Genomic DNA, 23,248 nt, shown 5'->3' on the forward strand with positions numbered 1-23,248 from the left:
AAAAAAAAAAAAAAAATTAAAAAAAAATTAAGAACACTAAGCCAAAGATCCTACAAGATTCCAGAAAAGGAGAAAAAAAAATGACATATAAAGGACCAGGAATCAGGATGACTTCAGATTGCTCAACATCAGTCTTGAAAACAAGACGACAAAAGACCAATACCCTCAAAATTCTCAAAGAATTAAACAAATCTTAAACAATTCTTCACTTGGAAGTGCAGAATTATCAGCCAGATTATCGTTTACACATGCACGAGAATGAAGACATTTTCAGACACAAGGTCTCACACTCCTTTGTCAGGAAGCAGGAGAAGGTGACCTGGCTCGGCTGCCCTTGCTCAGTGGGCAGGGTGCCGGCCACATACACTGGGGCTGGTGGGTTTGAACCCACCCCAGGCCTGCTAAATAACAATGACAACTACAATAACAACAAATAGTTGAGCTTTGTGGCAGACACCTGTAGTCCCAGCTACTTGGGAGGCTGAGGCAAGAGAATCGCTAAGCCCAAGAGTTTGAGGTTGCTGTGAGCTGTGATGTCACAGCACTCTACCAAGGGTGAAATAGTGAGACTCTATCTCAAAAAAAAAAAAAAAGGAGACGGTGTCCTCTAAGACACAGAAGACCCAGTACAGGAGAGAAGAGAAGGGAGTCTCCAGTGTGCAGGTGAAAAGGGGCTGCAGGATGACTGCTTGGCACAAGCCAGAGACAGCTGTCCTCATCTAAACAGTGCAGCTCTAGCTCTAGACTTGGGCATGATGGAGGCTGCCTTTTTACCTGACAGAAGTACAGGTGTCACTGCCGTCTGCTGCTGTCCGAAGCCAGGAACTGAATGGATGAGAATCTGTCCTGAACAAAGTGCTCCAACTAGGGCCACCAACCAAGCAAGAAACACAATAGCCAGAAAACAGGGACTCCAACTCGAAGGGAAAGGGAATTCCCAGGGGACCACAAAAGGAAGTCACAGAATGTCAGCTACGATATGCCACGTGCCTAGAAAGCAACCAGTCTAGAGTAAAAGACAGTAGATAACTCAAAAAATGGAACTGAAACGTTTCTTACTGTGATCACCCGTGTGGAAAGCCATACTGGAAGGTGTGGTGGGCCCACCACAAAGAAATGATAAATGTCTGGCGTGTGGGGCATGCTAATTACCCGGATCTGATCATTACACTATCTACGCAGGTATCAAAACATCACATGCACCCCATATGTATGTATGATTATTATGTGTCAAGGAAAACAACCAAAAGTAACAGTATTGTTACGGAGGAATAAAACTACTTTTTTCGCATTAAAAAAAAAAAAGAAGTTGGCCACGCGCTCCTCGGTGGCTCACACCTATAATCCTCACACTCTGGGAGGCCAAGGCAGAGGGCTGCTGGAGTTCTGCAGTTTGAGACCACACTGAGTAACATAGTGAGACCTCTTCTCTAAAAAAGTTGAAAAATTAACCAGGTCCCAGATTCTCAGGAGGCTGAGACAAGAGGATCTTTTGAGCCAAGGAATTCAAAGCTACAGTGAGGTATGATGACACCACTGCATGCCGGTCTGGACAATCAAGTGAGATCCTGTCTCAAAAAAAAAAACTTGTGATAAGATAAGCAACGAGTTTGAAGAAAGTAAGGCAGATGAAAAAACAAGGTAATTATTAACTTTAGAAGAAACAAAAAGAAAGGAAACTTGTACACTATAAGGCTCAGCTGTGAATAACAGTTGCATTGACATAATGTAAACACTGCATGTTGATTTAACAAATATAAATGTGTGTGTATATGTATGTACACACATAATATATTACTTTGGTATGTACCACAAAGTTAATGGCTTTTAGAATAAAACAAATTCCTTATCTTTCAATTCTCCAAGTCAGAAGTCAAAAATGGCTCTCCTTGCTGGGAGTGGTGGCTCCCACCTATAATCCTAGTACTTTGGGGGGCCGAGGACAGGTGGATTGCCTGAGCTTATGGGTTCGAGACCAGCCTAAGCAAGAGCAAGACCACGACTCCACTGAAAATAGAAATAAATGAGGCAAGAGGATCACTTAAGCCCAAGAGTTGGAGGTTGCTCTGAGCTATGATGATACCATGGCACTCTATCAAGGGTGACAGCTTGAGATTGTCTCAAAAAAAAAAAAATAAAAAGAAAGTCAGGCAGAGTGGCTCACGCCTGTAATCCTAGCACTCTGGGAGGCCGAGGTGGGTGGATTGCCTGAGCTCACAGGTTTAAGACTAGCCTGAGCCAGAGCGAGACCTCATCTCTAAAAATAGTTGGGTTCTGTGGCCAGCACTGTAGTCCCAGCTACTCCGGAGGCTGAGGCAAGAGAATCGCTTGAGCCCAAGAGTCTGAGGTTGCTGTGAGCTATGACACCACAACACTCTACCGAGGGCAGCAAAGTGAGACTCTGTCTCAAGAAAAAAAAAAAATGGCTCTCCTCACTTAGGCCAAAGTGAAGGTGTTGGCAGGGCTACGCTCTTTTCTGGAGGCTCTAATGAGAATCCATTTCCTTGACATTTTCAGCTTCTCTAGAGGCTGCCCTCTTTCCTTGGCTCGAAGGCCCCTTCCATCTTCGAAACTAGGGATGGCCAATCTTTCTCCCATTGTGGTGCCCTGAGTCTCCCTCTGTCACCTTCTCCCTCTGACTCTCCTGTCTTTCACTTCAAAGGACCCTCGTGCTTCTACTGGGCCCACCCAGAAAATCCAGGATCACTTCCCCATCTTAAGGTCTCTAATTTAATCATATCTGAAAAGTCCCTTTTGCATGTAAAGTAACATATTCCACAGGGGATAAGGACCTGGCCTTCTTTGGAGGGCTATTACTCTGCCTACTACACGCGTACATATATGACATAAAGCATTTCCGAGCGAACTTTCAAAGGGTGCTGTTAATAGCACGCCTACCACAAAAACTAAAGGTTGGCCACGTATTTGAATCTACTAAATAGGAAGTCAAATGAAAATGGCAAAATAGATGAATCAAAACTATGCACATTACTCAGAAACATGAGATATAAACTTGCTAGAAGAAATAGCTAAAAGAATTAAAAGTGGCTGCCTCTGAGAAGAGGACGAGGGTAGGAGTGGGCAAGTACTTTGTTAAGAGATTTTAGTATTGTTTGACTCCTTAGATTATGTGAATACTACTGAGAGTAAATAAAAATGAATTTTTAAAAAGAGAGACTGGGGATGGGAAAAAAGATCTACATCCCAACTGCAACTGTCAGTTGTGTTTGGTCTCTACTTCCTCCTCTACGAAGAAGAGTGTAGCCAGGGCCCTTCCACCTCTGTTGTGCTATGAAATCATCACATCCCACAGAAGAACCAGCGTCAGCTCCTCCCACCCACAGAGTTCCATCACCAGCTATAAAAGTGGTACCTCCCTCTCCACCCTCCACCCCTCACGAATTGTCAAATCCACCAAATGCATCACTCCCACCAGGTCCAGCCCAGGCACGGAGAGGTGCACCTCCTGTCGGTACCACCCACATCCCTAACACACCCCGCTCTCTCCACCCCACTTCCACCAAAGACCCACATTCCCACCCTCTCCTAGAGCACAGAACAGTCCCCATCTCATTGGCTCCCACCCCACCACTGTCCCCAATACTATTCTCACCTTCCTCACCAACTCAGCCCCACCAGCACCCCAAGCTGGCCACCCAAGCCTCATCTCCATTTTTGCTCCAGCCAACACCAACTACCCCTCACAGGAGGCTAAAGATAATTATCATCTTTCAAAAACAAAACCAGTCATTGCCCACAAACCTAGATCCTCGTTCTGCCAAAACTAATGCCAATGTTATCACCTTAAGAGTCCCTTCCTCTCTCAAGTCCCCTTTCTGAGTTGCTGGAGACTATCTCACCCTCTCTGTGGCAGGTCCTTCCCCCTCCCCTATCAATCCTGCTTTTCTGGACTCTGGTTGTTCTGGTCTATCTAGACACCTTCCCCTCCTTCCCAGGGGGTATTTACTCATCAGAGGGTTTGGGCTATGCCTGTGCAGACCCCAGCCTCTACCCCAGGCACAGAGTGAGGATGTGACCAGGCAGAGCCAACCAGAGGCCACCCTGGAACTTTTCTACTGATGCAATGGAAAGATGCTAATAAGGTCGGATGTGAGTCAGGAGCTGCTGGCTGCTAGCTTTCCACCATGTGGGGCGAGCTTGCCTGAGAACAAAGTGCCAAGAGATGAAGGCAGAGGGATAAAACCTTGCAGGCACTGTCTGGGCCCCTGATCTAGCTGTACCTGGAGGCAGGGGCATCCCTGAACTTCCGGGTAACGTGAGCTTTCACTGCTTGGGTGTGAGCGAGAATGTGACTTGCAACTGACACAGTCCTGCCTCACACACTAATCTCAATCGCCCGAAGTCCTCCCTGGGAGGCTTTATTTCTCACCAACTGTTATGACCAGAGACAAAACAGAGCCTCAGTTTTCTCAGCTATAAAATGGGAGAAATAAAAGGCCTATCCACCTCCTGGAGAATAAAAGCAGATGCATTAAAAATGCTACGAGAGTGCCTGGCACAGAGAACATATCCAATAAATCTTAATGATTATTAGGCCCTGACTCAACCAGCCCACAGATTTCTCTCCTTTCTTGAAATCCCTGGAGTGCCTTGTAGCCTTCGCTCAAGCAGGAGCTTGTATTTATTAAGCTCCTACGGCTGCCAGGCCCCTGAGCAGAGCTTTACAATGTCAACATCTCATTAATCCTCATACCTCACCCGAACCCTTTGAAGTGAGTACTATTTTTATCCCCATTTTACAGACGAGAAAAATGAGGTACAAAGAGATTAAGAAAACTGCCCAAGGTCACACAGGAAGTGATGGAACCAGGCACAGTCTAGGTCTGTCCCATTCAGAATCCTACAGTTTTCCAGCCTATGGTGGTCTCCCACCAGCAGTGTGTAACTGCCGTGGGTATATTGACTTTGGGCATGGAGTGGTCAGAACCAAGTTTCTAGTCAGTCTCCCTTTCTTGGTTAGGCTTGTCTGTAGTGGGGGTGAGGAAAGGAATGGGGGGGGGGCTGCAACCTTCTAAGCGTGGTAGTCAATGAATCATTCCCTCCTTCAGCTGTCTGCGGAGCACCTGCCATGTGCCAGGCACTGTGCTAAGAGGCATGCCCTATTCCATTCAATCCTCATGACAATCCTGTGAAGCAGGTTCTACTGTCACCCAGATTTTATAGAAGTAACTGTGGCTTAAGACAGGTTAGTACCTCTCCAAGGTAGCGCAGCTAGAAAGTCCCAGGGCAGGATTATGAAGCCAGGTCTGTGTGACACCGGAGCCCATGTAAATGTGGTGGCACTTTGCCACGAATGAGCATGCTGGATCCCAGAGCCAGCTCTGTGACCAAATATCTATGCCCGTGGGTTGACCCCAATCCACAGATAACAGCCTCATGGCTGGATTTCCTGTTTGATCATAGGAGGAGGTCCAAACAAGTCCAGAGGGTGACAGAAGGCAGAAGAGCAGCCACCCACCTAATCATCTGCCAGGGTGGTGGTAAGCTCCAGGCCTGGGGCAGGCTGGGGCCAGCAGAAAGTAGAGGGGCTACTAGAAGGAGGTGTCTATCTGCCAATCCTTGCCCTTCCTGCCATCCACTGGGGCTGGATAAGGATGAGGGGTGGCAGGAAGGTCTTGGTGCCACTTTTAAGTAGATGCCAATTATCCTTAAATTGCTCTGACTTTCAGAAATACCAGTCACATTCAAACCACTAGCTGGTGACAGGCCAGCAGTCCTGCCATCCTATTCCCACTGCAAAGCCCACCTGTCTTGCTCCAGTCACACCACCCTCAAAGCCATGGTGCCACCAGCATTAGCACTACCAGCGTAAGCACTTACGATCACACACCAAACCTGCTGCCACCGTGACGGCCACATGGGCAGAGAAGAGTCTGAATCAGACTTCTCTGCTCATGCTAATGGTTACCATGACACAGTCCTGAAAGGAGGAGGGGGAAAGGTTTATACCCAAAATAGATGCTGTTAAGGAGCTGAAGTTGTTCTCATGAGGCAGAATGAGCCAACACAGACTTCCATAAAGGAGCACCCATTTGCGAGTATTGTGAGCCGAGAGAAGCCCTGTCTGGGCGTCATGTGTGCTACGGCGTCAGATGGGCTTCCCGTGGCCTGGGAGCCAGAGGGACAGGGTGGCCAGACTCAAATCCTAGGTGAGAATCAGCCATGTGGCCCCTGACAGGAGCTGCAGCAGCCACCAGCAGAGAGCTGACTCCACCTTCCCTGGTGGAGGCAGTCCCAGGTCCACACTTGTGTTTCTCTGTCTCACACCTGTCAGCTCTAAAGTCATTTCACTTACTCTTCCGTTTGGCCCTGGCTTCCCCCACCCCATATCTCTGACCCGTCCGGGGACACTGAATGTCTTAATCCCCAAAGGGAGAGCTTCCACCACAATGGTACCACTGGCAGATAAAGACATCCATAGTTGCCCGGCTTTCTGAACCTCATATGCCGCTGAACCAATAGTCAAAAAACAAAAAAGGAATTACTCCACTCGCTAGAGGGCCCATTCCTAGTTACCAAGTTACCAAGGAGGAAGCAGTGATTCTAGTTACCAAGGAGAAACTGGATTGCTGATACAAGACAGAGCCAAGCAAGACTCTGCCTGGAACCCAGGGGATTTCCTTAGGCATCTCTTAGAACTTCCATACAGAAGTAAGGCTTTATGGGAAATCACGGTAACTACAACAACAAGCAGGATAACTGAAGAATCAGATCCTTTGGGAATGACGGTTTGGGTTACTTCACCAAGGAAAAGAAGTATGACCTGCTGAGGCTCTGGCTGAGGGCAGAGACACACAGAATGGGTAATGGGATCAGGAGACCAGAGCGCAAATGTAGCCTTGTAAACAAATGCAGACATGAGGACTGCAGTAGCTTTGCCTATTTTCTATTCACTTGATTTACGTGTGTTTGTTTGCATATAAGGGAGCTATTCTTTTTTTCCTCTTTCTTCCCACTGTTGTCAGTTCATGTTATCATTTGGTCTTTTAGGTAACAGAATGTTCAGTGGGATTGTTACTGAATTTGAGAAGTTATTGATATAGCCAGAAGTGATTGAAGTTCCAGGTTCTGCAATGCAAACAGCTTCTCCAGTGGCTGGCTGTAGCAATGCATGACAGTCAGCAGCACCCATAAGTCAGAAGGCTCACCCAGCACCCACCTTGGGGAGTTTAATAGCGGTGTGCCTCCAGCAAGACGCCTCCCCCTGAACAACTTTCCTTGAGACACAAAAGGATGGATTTCTACCAAGTCCTGGGGGCTGATATCTAGCAAGTTCTGCCAGCATGACACTATAGTCACTTCTGTGTCATCCAAGGAGCCATGGTCACACCTGCTCCATCAAGGCCTGTGCCCTGGGGAATTTCTTACTTGGGTACTCTGTGGCAATGTGAGTTGTGACTGTTTTCATGCCTGCTAGTTCTGCATTATTTGGAGCTTTTTAGAGCTCTTTTTTACCTCTTTTTACTTTTTTTTTTTTTTTAAGACAGAGTCTTACTTTGTTGCTCTGAGTAGAGTGCTGTGGCGTCACAGATCACAGCAACCTCAAATTCCTGGGCTTAAGTGATTCTCTTGCCTTAATTTCCCGAGTACCGGGACTACAGGTACCCACCACAATGCCTGGCTATTTTTAGAGATGAGATCTGGATCTGGCTCAGGCTGGTCTCGAACCTGTGAGCTCAGGCAATCCACCCACCTTGGCCTCCCAGAGTGCTAGGATAATCGGCATGAGCCACCATGCCCTTTTTACTTCTTACCAGCCTTCTTTTTACTTCTTACTAGTCAATCTCTCATTACTCCAATCACCTGTTGGTAATAACTTTTTTTGAGACAGAGTCTCATTCTGTTGCCCCAGGCTAGAGTTCCATAGCGCCATAGCTCACAGCATCCTCAAACTCCTGGGCTCAAGCAATCCTCCTGTATCAGCTTCCCAAGTAGCTTGGACTATAGGCACCTACCACAATCCCCGGCTATTTTTTTCCTATTTTTAGTAGAGATGAGTCTTGCTCTTACTCAAGCTGGTCTTGAACTCCTAAGCTCAAGCAATCCACCTGCCTTGGCCTCCTAGAATGCTAGGATTATAGGTGTGAGCCACCATGCCCAGTCAATAATTCTTTATATCAATATGTGGTTCTGTCTCCTGAATGGACCCTGACTGATACAGTCACCCACGATCTCAAAGGGCCCATTTCCACCCTCATGGTCCCTGAGCTCAGGTCAGCATCCTTGCCAGGTAAGCACTCCCTGCTTCAAGCACTCACTCAGTAGCCATTTACTGAGTGCCACTGTCAAGCCAGGCCCTGGGGTGAACAAGAGGCCCCTGCTTCTTGGGCTCATAAGCAGGTGCATTCTCTGGCACCCCCTCCTATCCTCAGGTCCTCCTGGCTCCCTGCTCCTTGTTCTCTCCCACCTTCAGACTCTGCAGCTCTGTTTCTTGGGCTGAATGGGACTTTTGCTCCCACTTCTTGCTGCCCCTCAAGGTCACATTCTGCCTTCAACTTCTCTCTAAATTCTCCTCCTCTAAGACACCAGGGCTTAAGTTAACACAGACCTCCTACTGCCAGGGACTCCATCTTTCTTTATTTTCTGGGTATCCTCACCTGGCTAACTTGTCATCTTTAAAATCTTGCTTCTCCAGAACTCTTCTTGCACATCTCTCCTTCAGAGCCACCTTAATTCCTGGCTTCTCCCTCAATGTGGAATTAACACTCCCTTCCCCTCAGCTGCCTAGGCCCAAAACTCTGCAGGGAACTCAGGTCCCACCCTCCTGAGTCCCATATCCAGTAGGCATCTGGGCCTCAGGCTTCTTTTATCCTCTCCCCCTACCCCGGCCCTGTGTACATAGGGCAGAGTGAACGGGTAAGTCACTCTGCGGTGGGTCTCCCTGCCCCTGGGTCTTAACTTCCCACCCCAGCCTCTCAACAAGGATTGTCCACACATACCAAAACCTATGATGAGAATTTTAAAAAACTATGGTGATGGTTCACAACTCTGAATATACTAAAAACCACTGAATCGTACACTTACATGGGTGAACAGTATGGAATGTGAATTATATCTTAAAAGCTGTTAAAAAAAAAAAAAACCACCCTGGGATGCCAATGATTTTCACACATGGTAAAGTCTACACCCTGGTCTGGTCTTACACCAACAGCTGGCTACATTGTGGACTCTGCCTACTGCTCAGGCCTCGCCTCCCATTGCTCCCAGCTGACCCCATCATTCCAGGCCCAGTCCCTGCCTGCAACTGACATCCCTGCTCCCATCCTGTGCCTGTGCTCACACAAACCTCTCCTCTAAGAGGGAGGCCTCTCCCAGAGGACCCACCAGCTCCCTCCCACCGTCCCTTAGTCTAATATTGTCCCTCAGTCCAACATCGCTCCTTCCTTCTCCTTCATCCCTTTTCCTCAATGACTAAGGGTCTTCAGTCCACTTTGGCTGGATGGTCATTTAGTGTGTCATATATGTGTGGCTGGGTCTGTTTCCCCAAACAGATGAGGGGAGAGTTCATGTCTTGCACCCTGCTGCCCCCACCCCATTCCGGGTGACCCTTGAGGCAGAGAGGACTGTGTGAAGTCACTCCCAGGCAGCTGCAACATCCCCAGCACAGTGCTGCGGTGCCTAGAGTGACCCCCCACAATCCCCATTCCAGGGGTCGCTTGGCAGAGCCCCCCAAGGCACTGCACCCATGGAAAGGCCATCTGCTCTACCATTCCCAGGCCAGAACATACACCTGCCACAGGGTCTGCAGGCCCAGCTGTCCCGGGATCCACAGGTAAAGTGGGTGGTGAGGGTCCAAGTTAGCAGTGAACCACAGGACACCAGGGGGGCTGCCCCCCTCCAGGCTCATTGGGGCGAGTCTGGCTCACCTATAACTACCCTCTCCCCACACTGCCCATGTGTCCCCAACCCCACTTCCTAGACCAAGTGACACCAACTGACCATTCAGTTGACCCTCCCAGGTCAACACTAGGAAGTCCCCCAAGGGTTTTCAGGGCCTGGGAGCTGCTATTGGAGCTGAGCTGCCTCCTCTAACTAAAGTAGGAAGGAGCTGGCTGCTCTAGCAACTTCCCAAAGGCCCCTGGTGGGCTTTCTCCTCACAGCTGCCCCAACCTAAACCTACCAGGTCAGGGGTTAGAGGGGGCAGAGGAAGAGCCCAGGCTTCCCAGAAGCACATTCTAGAACCAGCCCCTGCTTCCAGCAGCCTTCAGGTGGCTTAGCCAGACCCCACCTCAAGCCTAGAGCTGGCCCTCAGAGACATGGGCCTCAGTTTCTCAAGTTGCAAAATGGGCTTAGAGTCCCCAACTCGCAGTCTATTTTAAGACTTAAGAGAGAGTCTGTGAGTGGAGTGGTTAGCATACTGCCTGGCACCGGATGGGCAATCAATAAATGTTAATTTAAAAAATATTATGTGATTCAGAAGGATGAAAGGCCAGTAATCTGTTCTCAGGAAACCCAGACTCTGGCTTGTGCTCTCTCCAAGGAATGGCTGCTGTGCCAGGGTCTTCTCCTCGAGCCATGGCTCCTCAGTCTGCCTCCGACCCTCCAGCCGAGGTCCCTTGCTGTTAGAATAGGTAACTTCTCTACCAGAGAACTGCATTCCGCCACTGCACCACTAAGCAGGCTCTCACAGCTCCACACAAAGACAGACAAGCACACACAAACACAAACACACAGGCACAGATGCAGGCTCACGCAGACAGGCACACACAGATGCAGGCTCCCGGACATACCAGACACACACACACACACACACAGATGGACATGCCCAGAGACCTGCAGAGACAGAAACTGACAAATGACACACACACACACACACACACACACACGGCCACTCGCAGAGACCCAGACACATAAACAATCACACACAGAGGAGGGCCCGGGCACGTGTGCAAGCTCAGACCCCTTGCACTGCAGACACGGAACGCTGGGAGCCAGAGGACCCCAGAGGGCCTCCCCCGCTTAGGCCCCCACGTCACAAATTTCACCTACTGTATGGGCCAAAGAGGCATTTGGAAACCAGCTTGGGAACCTCATAACCATGCACAACATTGTTCTGAGAGAACACACAAAACATTGCCCTATAAACAAACATTTGCAAGAGAATTCCTCCAAAAGCTGGGAATTGCCTGTACTAGAAAACTAACAGAGCAAGAAGAGAAAAAACCGCATAAACTCGGTTTGCCTCTGCAAAATTAATACCAATTACAAAAACATTTATGTGAACTGCTTACCATTTACACCTAATTACCATGCAGCACAATTATGCATATCATTAAGGGTATGCCAAATTAATTATGCTATATGTTTCATTTGATTACACCACCATACTCTGCGTTCATACATGCCGGCTTCCAGAGGGCCGCCCCGTGGCTCAGGCACTGCTGCAGGTATGTACGTACAAACCAGAGAAATGTGGGTTTCCCCATTCCCACGTTTCCAGGTCCCTTGCCAGAGACACCCAACTCCTGCCAGGACTTCTTATCTACATCACCGCCATAAGAGGCCCAGCTGAGAAGCCCTCTTCCCACCACGCCTCCAGAGAGCAGAGGTGCACTGGAGGTCTCTCCGTGGTGTGGCTGTATGTCACAGGGCCACCATGTGTGCCCCTCACAGAAGCAGCCTCTCCACTGTCCCCTGAGGTCTGATTCAGCCCACACCCAGGCCAAGTCAACCCCAAGTTCAGCTCCCAGACCTACCAGGGCTCTGCGTCCCTTTCCCCCAGCACACTGAGCCAGGTATAGGGCAAGGTCCCAGCTGTGATCCCACTGAGCCCTTTCCTCTCCACACAGCCCTAGGCAGCTCTGCACAGACCACCCCTTCCCCTTTATTAAAAAGAAAAAAGGAACTGACACCCCTAACTCCCATTTAGCTTGGCAGATGCTCTTCAAATACACTGGGGTAGAAAAGAATTGGGAACAAGAGCATCAACAGAACATGATAATTGGACTTTCCCAGGAACAGGGAACTCCAAACTGACTAAGGGGATAGGAGGGAACAGGCCCCTTGGGAGGCAAAGAACCAGAGAGAACTCAGAATTCGGAGAGGAGAGCTTGTGTGCCTCCTCACACCAAAGAGTGAAATTACATGGCTGAATTTTATGCCTCAAACACCTGTGAGGCCACTAGCTGAGGATTCTTTGAAAGGACCAATGAAGTAAAATATTGAGGTTTAGTGCAAGAAGCAATGTTTAAAACAAACCCACAAGCCTGTGAGGTTATGTCCATTATGCAGATGGCGAAACTGAGGCTAAGAGCGATTACATGATCTCCCAAGGATACACTGTGAGCAGGTGGCAGAGACAAGGGGAGACCACTATCTGTTCAGTGCCACATCTCGAGGCCCAGCATAATGCCTCCCTGCCCCTTGAGTCCACCTGGGTTCAACAATGCTGATGTGGCTTATGTCATTTTTATAGAAATTCTTTGGAAAGAGCCTTTAGATTATACTTCAAGTAACACACACAGCAAGACTCATTCAGAGAAAGTTTTTGTTTGTTTCCTTACCAAAAATGCTGTCCCTAGCTTGCTGCCACCTATCTCTGCAGACCTGCCTCTGAATGGAGAGTGGCCGGAAAGTCAAACAGTTTGACATCAATTTCCAACTATGTGGATTCTCAGAATATCATAAGACTCACCCCAGGTCGTGCAGCCAGGAGCAGAGCGACAGGATCTAGGTCTTGCAGCTCACCTTTTGAGGAAATTACTGTGACGCAGAAGCCCGACTCAGGCCCCCAAACATCAGCATACCTAGTACACGTGGTGCGAACGCCTGGTTAAGTTACTTCCTTCCTCAAAAATCTGCCAGTTGCACACCCAAATGCACCTGCCTTTCTAATGCTTCACTCCGGGCTCCCCACCTGCCGGCTGTAGGACTCAGCTTCTCCTGCAAGCCCAGCCCTGCTCCCTCTGGGGAAATCCTACCCACCCCCAAGCCCCAACTCCAATCCTGCTTCCAGCGGGAAGCACACACAGTTCTCACCCCCTCACTTGAGTGGCATCTCCACCCACACAGTTGGCTGAGCCAGAAACCAGAGGGTCTCCCCCAATTCCCCTCATCGCCTCCATCACCCAGCTGTTCCACTGACTCTGCTTCCTAAATGTGGTACAAAGCACGCCTCCTCCAGGCCCACACTGCTGCTGTACCAGCCTCTCGCCTGGGTTCCCTGCCCCCCCATCTCCCCTGCCCAAGTTTTCCTCCTCAATGCCCCCAAATGATCTTTCTCAGATATAAATACCAAGCCAGACACCCATCGGTGAATAACATCCCAGCCTTCCATGGCCAGTCTGGCTCAGCCCTCCAGCCTCATCCCCATCATTTTCTACACTTACAGCCACATCGGGCCAGAAAGTGCCCTTGCCCACCCAGCAAACGACCACCTGCCCTTCCAGACTGTCCCTCCCCCTTCCTTTTCTGAGCTCCAGTAACACCTGGCCAGGGCTCCTTCCACCCTGCTAGACCCCACCTAAGCCGCAGTCTCCTTGAGGACAAAAACAGCTTCTTCCACCTGTGCAGTCAGTGCCTGGCACACAGAAGGGCTTTCCCAGATGGACAGATGAACATCACTCATGGATGTCAAGCAAGGGACTTCTGGAGAGGAAAAGTAGATACTGCCAGACCTGCCAGCTTGGGGGCCAGCACCTCACCAGCCTTGCCCCAGCTCACTCAGCTTCCAGGCTGCTGGCAGGGTGTTGATGGAAGAAAAGACAGTGGCCAGAGTTGCTGGGCTTCCCAGCTGAGCTTCCAGTCCCAGCCAGGGCCCTCAGGCCACCACTGGTTGGGATGGGAACCACCTGCCTGTGAGTGGATGGCAACAAGTACCACATTGTTGCTGGTAATAAAACCATTAGGAGCCATTGCTGTGTGCCAGCTGCCAGGCCTGTGGTCTAGACCCTCCCATGCCTCCAGGCCATGGGGCATAGTCAGGTGCCAGCAGGCCCAGAACCCAGGAAAGAGGCCACTGCTTGTTGGGCCCCAAAGAGACCAGAGGGTAGGGAGGAAAAAAGGGCCCAGAGAACCCAAAAGAGATTAAAGGAGGTGCAGCCAAAGCCTGGCTTTACAGAGGAAGAAACAGAGGCCCTGAAAGGCCAAAATCCCTGCTGGCACTGGCTCAGATAGTGAAGCCTAAGGAGGACAGAGACATCTTTCTCTGTCCCTGCCACTCCCCTGCCTCCCACTCTGGCCCAGAGTCCACTGAGGGCTTGGGGGTCATTCTCAATCAAGTGGCATTTGTAGGATCTCACTGCATAGAGGGTTCATTGGGGTCATCCTCACCCTGGAATGACCCCCACATAAAGAAAAGGAAGACATACCTACTGAGTACCTACTCTCTGGTGCCAGGCAGAGTGCGGGCTGTATTCATTAAACAATCCATTCCATTCAAGCCATCCCTGTAAGATGTGGGTGCTATTCTTATCCCTGATTTACAGATGAAAAACCTGCAGCTTTAAGCTGTTTAGGGCCAGCAGCAACTGAGGACTAGTAGGGCTGAGATGTTAATCCAGGTCTGCCCCATTCCCAAGTGCCTGTATTGCCCTGCACATCTGTTCCCTACCAGTCTGGACTGAAGGAGCTGGTTCGCAGAGGGACCAGCTCTGTGCTGACCTCCATATTGCAGGTCCTTTTATGTTTCTTCCTGCCTATTCCAGGGGACAGGGCTAAAGAAGTATAGACATCTTTAACAGGCACAGCTGCAGAGGGCAAAGGACACACTAAGAGACTTCTGGCAGAAGAATTTGTATCTGCCCTTCCCACACCTCTCCACCCCATTATCAGGGTCACCTAGATCACAGAGTTGGGCATAATGTGAACCCACATGCCAGACAAGTTCCCCAGGCATCCCTTCCACCCCTGCTGGGGTCTTTATGACCTCCCAAGATGCTCTTGCCATGCTTCAGCTGGGTCCCCTGAGCTCACTGGGCCCCAGTAATACTTCCAGGTTCTGGAGAACCATCTAGGTTACTACAGTCCACCAGACTGATGCTTTTTCAGAAGATGCTCAGTGATGTGTTTTCCGTCTTGGGTCACAACGGAGTTTCAGAACACCATCCTACAAAGCTAACTTCTTTTCTGCTCTCATCCAATCACTACCAGCTCAGAACTTTGCTTACAGACCTCTGCTTACAGACCTGGGTGTCTCCAATATTTCTCTCTGCAACCTTTTCTCAATAAACAAGTAGCTGAATAGCCTTACCCTTTGCTGTCAGTCTCAAAGCCAGTTTCTAATCCAGTTTCAATATACTATAAAATAGTATATTCTTTAGGTTTAGCATGATTTAATTTTTAAGGTATAGTTTTATTTTCATTGTTGTCAGCAAGAAAGTAACACATGTTCATTTCCATTTTTTCAAAGAGTACAAAAGTGTACAAAGTAAAAAGGCAAAACCTTTGTTCACAGGTTGGTGTGTATGTTCCAGAACAACTTTTCCCATGCATGTGCAAGCCTATACGTGTGTATACTTATATACATTTCAAAACATTTTACAAAAATGAGATTATACTATGCATTTTGAGTAATACATTACCTCTAACACATCAGAACAGATATGCACATACCTCATTTCAAAGGCTTTTAGGGGATTTAAACAGATTCCCCTTTACCTATAAATTTGTTTATCCCTTCAGAATCTATAAAATTAATTACACAGGACTTCCAGAAACCTCCTCCCAAACAGGTTCTGCTTGCTGGGGTATAAGGATCCCACTGGCCTAGTGTGGGCTGGGGCACCCCATGTGCCTCCCAGGGTCATCTGGGGGACAGAGGGGGAGCACACTGCAAAGGCCTCCTGCCTCCCAGGCATTTCCCATGACATAGCTCACATTCAACCAACAGGTTACTAAGCCACAAATCTAACCAACCCCCCTTCACTATTGCAAGAAGAACATCAGACTAGGAGCTGAAGCCCAAGTTGTGGTCCTCCCATTACTGGCTCTAAGAGATGGCCCTTCACCCCTCTGTGCACACAGATGGGGCTGCTAATCACTTGCTCAGAATTAAAAATGACCTTGACATTTGAAATAGAAGTAGAGTGGGAAGATCAACAGGGATGATAGTGAGCAGGACCATGAGGAAAGAGGGTATAGGAACCTGGTCACACATTTAATAAGGCTGGGAAACCTCAGGGGTCAGAGAGGACCACAGGACAGGAGGGGGCAATGCAGAACTACCCGAAAAAATCTAGTCCATGTTGGGATTTGGCTAGGAAAGCCTCAGGCGTCGGTACCTCCCCACCCCCCTACCATGCACTGTCACTGTCCTTCAGATAGGCTAGTGGCCTATGATGTGATTAGCAAGGGAGATTTAGCCTGGCAGGCCCTTCCCACTGGCCATCGTTGCTGGGTGCTGTCAGTTACCTATACCCACACTTAGAAGCACCAGGCCACCTGCCAGGGTATCTCCCCTTTCGGTTGGCAGCTCATTCTGCAGAATATAGAGAAGAGAGAGTGGAGGGCAAGGCAGAGTTGGGCTGCATGGGTAGGAACTTGCCTTCTGCCCCCATTTCCCTTGCACTGGCAGTACCCTGCAGGAATGTTCTAAATGCTGGGGTGTCTTCACTGAGGGTAAGCAAGGGGGGACATGCAGACCTTTGGGAGGCCAGAAAGCAGACCCTTCTCTCCATCCTCCATCCACACTGAGATTACCAAATTGCTGTCATGGTATACAGAGCAGACCATATCCTGGCATCCCCCTTAATCGCCACAACCTCCTGGGGTTGGTGTAATTTAAACTCCCGCTCTGTTCCTCTCCAAGTCTGAGCTTTTAAGCTCTAGTCTTTGGTATATAAAGAATCGAGATTCTATACCATTTGGCCTCTTCTCCCCTGTCAGGGTTGGCTATGACTGTCTCTGTCATCTGGGTGGCTCAACAGTCACCACAATCAGGGCAGCTCAGAAGAACCCTCTCTCCAAACCCTGGCCACCAGGACAAGCCAGGCCCTAGTCACCTCTAGCCACAGCTGCCCCAGATGAAGCCCTTCTGGACAGTCTGGCTTCCTCCCTCCTCAGCCTAGAAGCCCCACTTCTGTTCTCTGAGGCTCTTCTGAAGTGCCTCTCCTCCAAGAATGCTTCCCTGATCCCCTCAGTTGGCTGTGACCTTGCTCTCCTTTGAACACTTTATTTCTCCCTCCCCTTGATGCTGGTCTCACCCACAGTCTTTCATTGTAAACTCACTATGTCCCTCAAAGTCAGCACAGGGCCTTGCTCACAGGAAATGCTCAGCTACTCTCTGGAAAATGGAAGAAAATATGGGGGGGGGGGAATGCTAGTGCATTCAAGAGCATAAGCAAAAAAAGCTGCAACTGCAGAGGGAGGATTTAGGGAAGATGCACAAACAACCTGTTGACAACGAGATGTATTAAACTCCGGTACAGATTTCTAAATGGTGCTGAGGAGCCTCCACCTCTGAAGATTCTGAATCAGAATCAGCTCTTTCCTCTTCTGACATGAAACTCTGCAAAAGAGGCAAGAAGGTGGACAGGACTTCCCGGAGCACTTGCTGCAGTGCCAGTCCACGTGAGCCGCCCAGATGACAGAGACAGTCACAGCCAACCCCAAGCACTTCTGCTCTAAGAAAGCAAGGCACGTTGGCTCATTCTCATCCTCACAATAGCCTGCAAGGAAGACTCTACTCTTACTCTCATTATTACAGGTGAGGAAACTGAGGCCCAGAGAAATTAGTTAGTTGCCCACGATTCTGTGGGAAGTGTCAGAACGCAGCTCCTTCTGATTCCAGGGCTCTCACTTACGCTGTCTTGAAACTAGCTCCTGTTGACTAGAGTCCTACCTATTCACACGTGGCTGCACGTACACCATGCACATGCAAATGTGCACAGACACACACGCACTGAACCCCATCCTGCCCACACACTTAGCCAAGTGGGGGCAGTCTCGGAAGCAGATATAAATTTCAGGCTGACACTTTATGGATCTCAGATTTGGTCATGTTTTTAGGGAAAAATAGTCAAAGAGAGAAATGACTGCAAATGAGTCCTCAAAATTTAAGGGGAAAGGAATCTAGCCCCTTAATTACTCAAGCCCTGCTCAGAACAGCAGAAAGTCAGCCTCAGAGGCAGGCGAAGCGCTCCTAAGCTCTAGCATCTGCTAAAACAAAGATACAGGTGGAAGCAATTCCCCAAAGACTGCACCCTGGCCCTCACTACTAGAGGCCAGAAACACACTCAACTCTCAATGGGATATGAAGTAGGGGGGTGTGAGCACCAACTCAGGGGCCCCAGGTCATCAAGTTGGAGGCAGCAGGAAGTGACAAGGGAGACTAGGATGTGACAGGCACACAAGTGGCCCTTCAGGCCTCAGGTTCTCGGTGGCACAGCCAACGCTGGGAAGAACTGGGCCTAACTGCACACAAACAGCCCGCTACCCAGTTCCAAGTGCTCTCAAACTCAAAGTTCTCTTTTAGCTTGAAATTCTAAGGCTTGGATTCTAACAGTGACATTTCAGGCCCAAGGATAGTAAGAGAGTGGTCTGTTTTTAACTCACCCATTAGAGAGCTGGCAAGATTACTCTCATAGTGCCCCTCCCTATGAAACCTTAGGGGTGTGTGGTTTCCCCTAAAAGAAGCCTTGGGGGTGTGTGGGCTCTTGCTGGGAAAGAACTTGAGTCTCTCAGGAAGATTTAAGACTAAGAACCTGGCCCCTAAGTAGGCAATGGCCACTGGGCAGAAGGAGAATGGCAGCTAGCAGAACAGAGTCTGGCCACGAAAAGTGCCTCTCAGGAGAGGGCAGGGTGGCAGAAAAAGGACAGGGTGGTGAGTGACCATTCCTCATTCAGCAGACATCCAGAAAGGCCTCGCTGAGTGTCTAGCAGGGACTCAGAAAGAGCCAAGGCAAGGTCTCTGTTCCTCCGAGATCACAAACTGAGAGACTGACACATGGGAGACAGCAGGAGCCAAGGAAAGAGCAATATGTGGGGCTGTCTGAGTTCCCCAGAATGCCGGCTAACTCCTTTCTTCCTGCTGGGGACCCTGGACAAGATGGCTTTTTGAGAGGATCTTTGGCAGAGATGGGCGTGAAAGTGACAGTGAAATATCCATAAGGGACTGAGAGGCGTATTGTGAATTGGACATAAAAACCTCAGAGATTATTCACACACACGGATTTATACATAAACCTACACACATGTGAGGCTTAATGGAGGCTGTACTTACGCATCCTCTGCAGAGTCAGATGTGACCAACCTGTCTCCTGCAAGGCCCCCACCTCACATACCACCTCTCCTGTCCAAGGACCATCCTCCTAGGAAGCCATGCTCTCTCATACCTCCTTTCCTTAGAAACCTTCCCTGATCACCCCTGTGCAGTGAAAAACAGACCACCCTGCCCCCATCCTTGGGTCTGAAATTCCACCACCAGAGTCAGAGCCACAGAATGTTAAAGTTGGAATGGACCTTCCGGCTCTAGTCCAGCCCCCACCCCACAGAGGAATCCTGTCTGCGGACACCCTGACAGATGGCCACTGGCATCCTCTCCTAGCCGTCTCCAGGCTTCGGAGGGCAGCCCTTAAACTGTGGATCAATTTTTGCCTTGAGTATAGAAGGAATTCACCTTTCCTAGGGTTATTCTCCTATTGAAAGCCCTGGTGCCCAGCTGGGGTGACAAGGAAAGCCTTGGTCAGCCTGAACCAGGAGTTGCAGACAAGCATCAAGGAGCCCAGCAAAAGGCTGGACAGGGCTTCAGGATTCAGAGCAGGAGGGGGGCTCGGGAGGCAAGGTAGGCAGGTGCCAGAGCTGCTGCACAAGTTGGCGTGGGTCCCTGCAAGGATGCAGCACATGTACACACATACAGACACATACACGGAATCACACTTTGACAGTTGCCTGTCACACAGCCCAGCCAGGGTTTCAGTGGAACCCAGAGGCAGAGAGGAGCACTTCCCTTGCCTCAGAAACCCAATAGGAACTCCTCACAACCCAACTCTCCAAAAGTAGGCAGCTCAGAAAAGTACCTGGAGGTGGCCGCTGCCAGCAGAGGGGACAGTCCACTCCACTGACAGCCAGGCTCCCCAAATCCCATAGGCCAATCTTAACACCCCAGCAATACCCAAGAGAATAGTTTCCCTGACTGCAGCTGTCACATCTGCCTGGGAGGGAGGAGGCGCTGGAGCAGCACCTGATCCCAGGATCTCTTCCCAGCTTGCTCGCCCAGGAGGCGGTTCAGCCGCTGGCAGCGTGGGGTGAAACATGAAGACTGAGCAGTCCCCCAGGGATGCTGATGGCAGTCTCTGGGCACAGCAGTGAGGGCCAAGCTGGGTCACAGGGCGGAGGGCGCTTCTCCTGAAGGCTCCTGTCTCTGCTGGTTTGAGAGAGGAGGGAGTTGTGTGGCTTAGGGGCCCCAGTCCTTCCTCTGCCCCCGCCTGCCGCTTGCTGCAGGCCAGAGCTGCCCAGCTGGGTGCAAGACGCCATCTTGGGTCAAGGTGCAGCCACAGGGGGCTCCCTTCAGGAGCCAGAGTAGAGAGCCCCTGAGAACCAGTGGGGCCCCACTTCCTACCCAAATCTCCAACACCTCCTCAACGCGCCATGCAGTAGAGAGAGGTTGGAAGGACCGAGGGGATGGAGAAGGGGAGAAATAACGCGGGGTGGGGAGAGGGTGCCCCCAAGAAAAGAGGCTCCAGGAAAGCGAAACGCAGTTTGGCAGGCGGGGGGCCGTGAGCCCCAGCGAAGAGGGGCTGGGGGAGGCCAGGGGGACGGGCCTTGGACCCGCGCCAGCTAGGTCCGCGCCGAAGGGGAGGGAGGGCAGGGCAGCCTGGGGGAGGGGAACCGGGGTGAGGGCGGGACACGGACGGCGGCCGCCTGCGGCTCCGAAGCTCGGGGTCTCTCGGGGTGCGGGAACGTGGGGCCGAAGACCCTGATCAGCAACCTAGGCAAGGCCTCGTCCTTCACTGTGCAGATGCGAAGCTTTCAAGGACACGTCTGCACCGGCCCGGCGGGGGTGCGTGTGCGTGAGTGTGTCCGCGTGCGTGGGAGTGTGCGCTGGGGGGGGGGGCTGCTGAAGGGGGCGACCCCGGGCGGCCCCACCCGCGACGCTCCCAACCAAGGCCCCGCTTCTCCCACCCCCGCGTTTTCCGGCCCCCGCGGCCCGGGGACGGGATCCTAGCCCGCCCCCGCCCCGCCCCCACATTGCGGCGCCGCCACCACTGCCTCCTCGGCTCCCACGGCCCGCGGCGGGGACAGGGAGGAGCCAGGCACGACGACCCCCTCCCATGCCGCCTGGCCCTCAGTGGGGAGGCGTGCCCCCCCCAAAAGGGCACTCTTTCCACCCCCGTCGCCCCTCCCAGATCCGCTGGCGCCCCGCACCCCCAGCCACAGGTGGCCGGAGGAGGATCTGTGCGCAGCGCTCCACGGCCCGGCCCCGCGATCACCCCTCGGCCCGCCCCCGGGGGCCTCCGGGTCCTCCGCCCCGCGGGGCCGAGGAGGCCGGGAGCCGGGGGGAGGGGCGGGGGGCCGGGTCGTGCCAGGCTGCCATTTTCTGCCGCCGCCGCGGAGCCTGCGCGGGGCTCGGCCCCCGCCCCCTCCCTCCGGGCCGCGGCGGGGGCCAATAATTCTGGGTCGGGGTCCGCGACCTCCAGCGCCCCGGCCCTAGGCCCCAGGCAGAGCCACCGGGCAGGGACAGAGCCCGGAAGGCGGGGGCGGCCAGGCCCGGGCCCCTGCGGCAGCGCTGAGCCGGGCACCGAGGCTGAAGCTGGCGGCGGAGGGGGGCCCCCCGCGGCATTGTATAGACTTGAACTTGAGCCCGGAGCCGGGCGGGGGCGGGGAGGGGGGTCCGCGCCGTGAGCGGGCGGGACGGGAGGGGGCGCCTGCCGAGCCCGCGGGGACATAAACAAACCCTCAAATCCCCCGCGCCGCCCGGGCCAACCCGCCCCACGGTCCCCGCCCGCAGCTCTGGTCCCGCAGGCGCCCAGCGCCGAGTTGCAGGGGTCCAGGAGCGTGCCCCAACCCAGGTACTGCCCGCCGCGGTGCCCCCGGCCCGGCCTTCCCTGCTCCCCGCCCGCCTCCGAGTCGGCCTCTCGGGCCGCCAGCGGCGGCGCTCATTACCGTGTGGCCGGTCGGGTCGGGCCGGCCCGGCTGCGCGCCTTGGTGCCGCGGCGCCGCGTCCCGGCTCGTCCTCTGCTCTCGCCGCCGCCGCCGCCCGCGCGCCCTCCCTCCCTCCCTCCCGGCCCGCCTGCCTGCCTGCCTCGCTCGCTCGCTCCCTCCCTCCGCTCGCTGTCGCGCTCCCTCTCTCCGCCTCCTCCGCCGGGTCCCCCCCTCCCACCCCTTCTCTCCGCCTTCCTCCTTCCCTCCCTCCGGCCGCCCGCGGGCCCAGGCCTCCGCCCGCCACTCGCCCCCCGCGGCCGCGCTGGCCCGAGCCCCGGAGCTGTGGAGCCGGCCCGGGAGGCAGCGCAGACTGGGGGGCCCCGGGGCGCCGCGGCGGGAGCGGCCTGGGAGCGCGGCCGGTCCTAGCGCCCTCGGCCCGACTTCTTGGCCCCTGTGGCCCCACCGGGGGTCCCCCGCACGCCTTGAGAAGGAGGGCCAGACCCCGCTGCGCCCGACCGTGAGCCGAGCCCGGGCAACCCGCCTCGGCCATGCTCCCGGCCACTCGGGCTTCTCGGGTCCGAGCCAAGCCCGGGGCCTTGCTGCAGCCCTCCCTAGCGGGGCATCCCGCTACCTGGCGTTGCCTCCGCGCTGGGTCCCCGCATCCAGCACTGGCCGCAGGGACAGCGGCCCCTCCTCTCCCCTGGCCGGTGTCAAGTGCCTCCCCCCGCAGCCCGCGGAGCCCCCGGCGGCTTTCGTCCTGCAGTTCTCCCGACCTCCACCAGAGCCCACTGCACTCTGTCTGCCTCAGCACTGGGGCTGGGGACAGCAGCGCCAGCCCTGCCGCGCCGCAACCCCAGCCAGGTGCCGCTGCGGGGTGGAGGCCAGCCGGCTTAGCGGGACCAAGGTCGGAACACCAGCCTTCTCCTGGCCGTTTTGGAGGCTCCAAAAGCTCTCTGAGATGAGCCGCCTGAAGGGAGTGAGCTCCCCATACCTTGAGGTGTCCAAGTAAAGTTGAGTGCCCTCAGTTGGGCACTGGAAGACAAAGATTTCGTGGGATGGGAGGTTGAACTGAATGACATTGAAGGTCTCTTCCAGCTTTGAGATTTTGTGCATACCTACACTCCGCCCTCACCCCTGCACTGTGGGTGTTGTTCTCATTCCCCTCATAGCTCACAGGGCTCCAGGGTTCTGACTTTGGGCAAGGCTG

General features: G+C 52.6%; 1 protein-coding gene across 2 annotated transcripts in view; it reads right to left on the reverse strand.

The window, feature by feature from the left end:
- DNMT3A (DNA methyltransferase 3 alpha) overlaps nucleotides 1–22,879 on the reverse strand; it is a 104,148-nt gene extending 81,269 nt beyond the window's left edge. The window contains exon 1 of one of the 2 annotated variants that reach the window (XM_023511849.1): nucleotides 22,673–22,879. The gene's annotated coding sequence lies outside the window, so the exon portion shown is untranslated. Of the gene's footprint in view, nucleotides 1–22,062; nucleotides 22,153–22,672 lie in introns of those variants that run through there. The other variant, XM_012803766.2, reaches the window with a different exon arrangement.
- Nucleotides 22,880–23,248: the final 369 nt, after the last annotated feature.

The sequence above is a fragment of the Otolemur garnettii genome, unplaced genomic scaffold (assembly GCF_000181295.1).
Source record: "Otolemur garnettii isolate 467f Iridium unplaced genomic scaffold, OtoGar3 scaffold00022, whole genome shotgun sequence".
Classification (NCBI taxonomy): domain Eukaryota; kingdom Metazoa; phylum Chordata; class Mammalia; order Primates; family Galagidae; genus Otolemur; species Otolemur garnettii.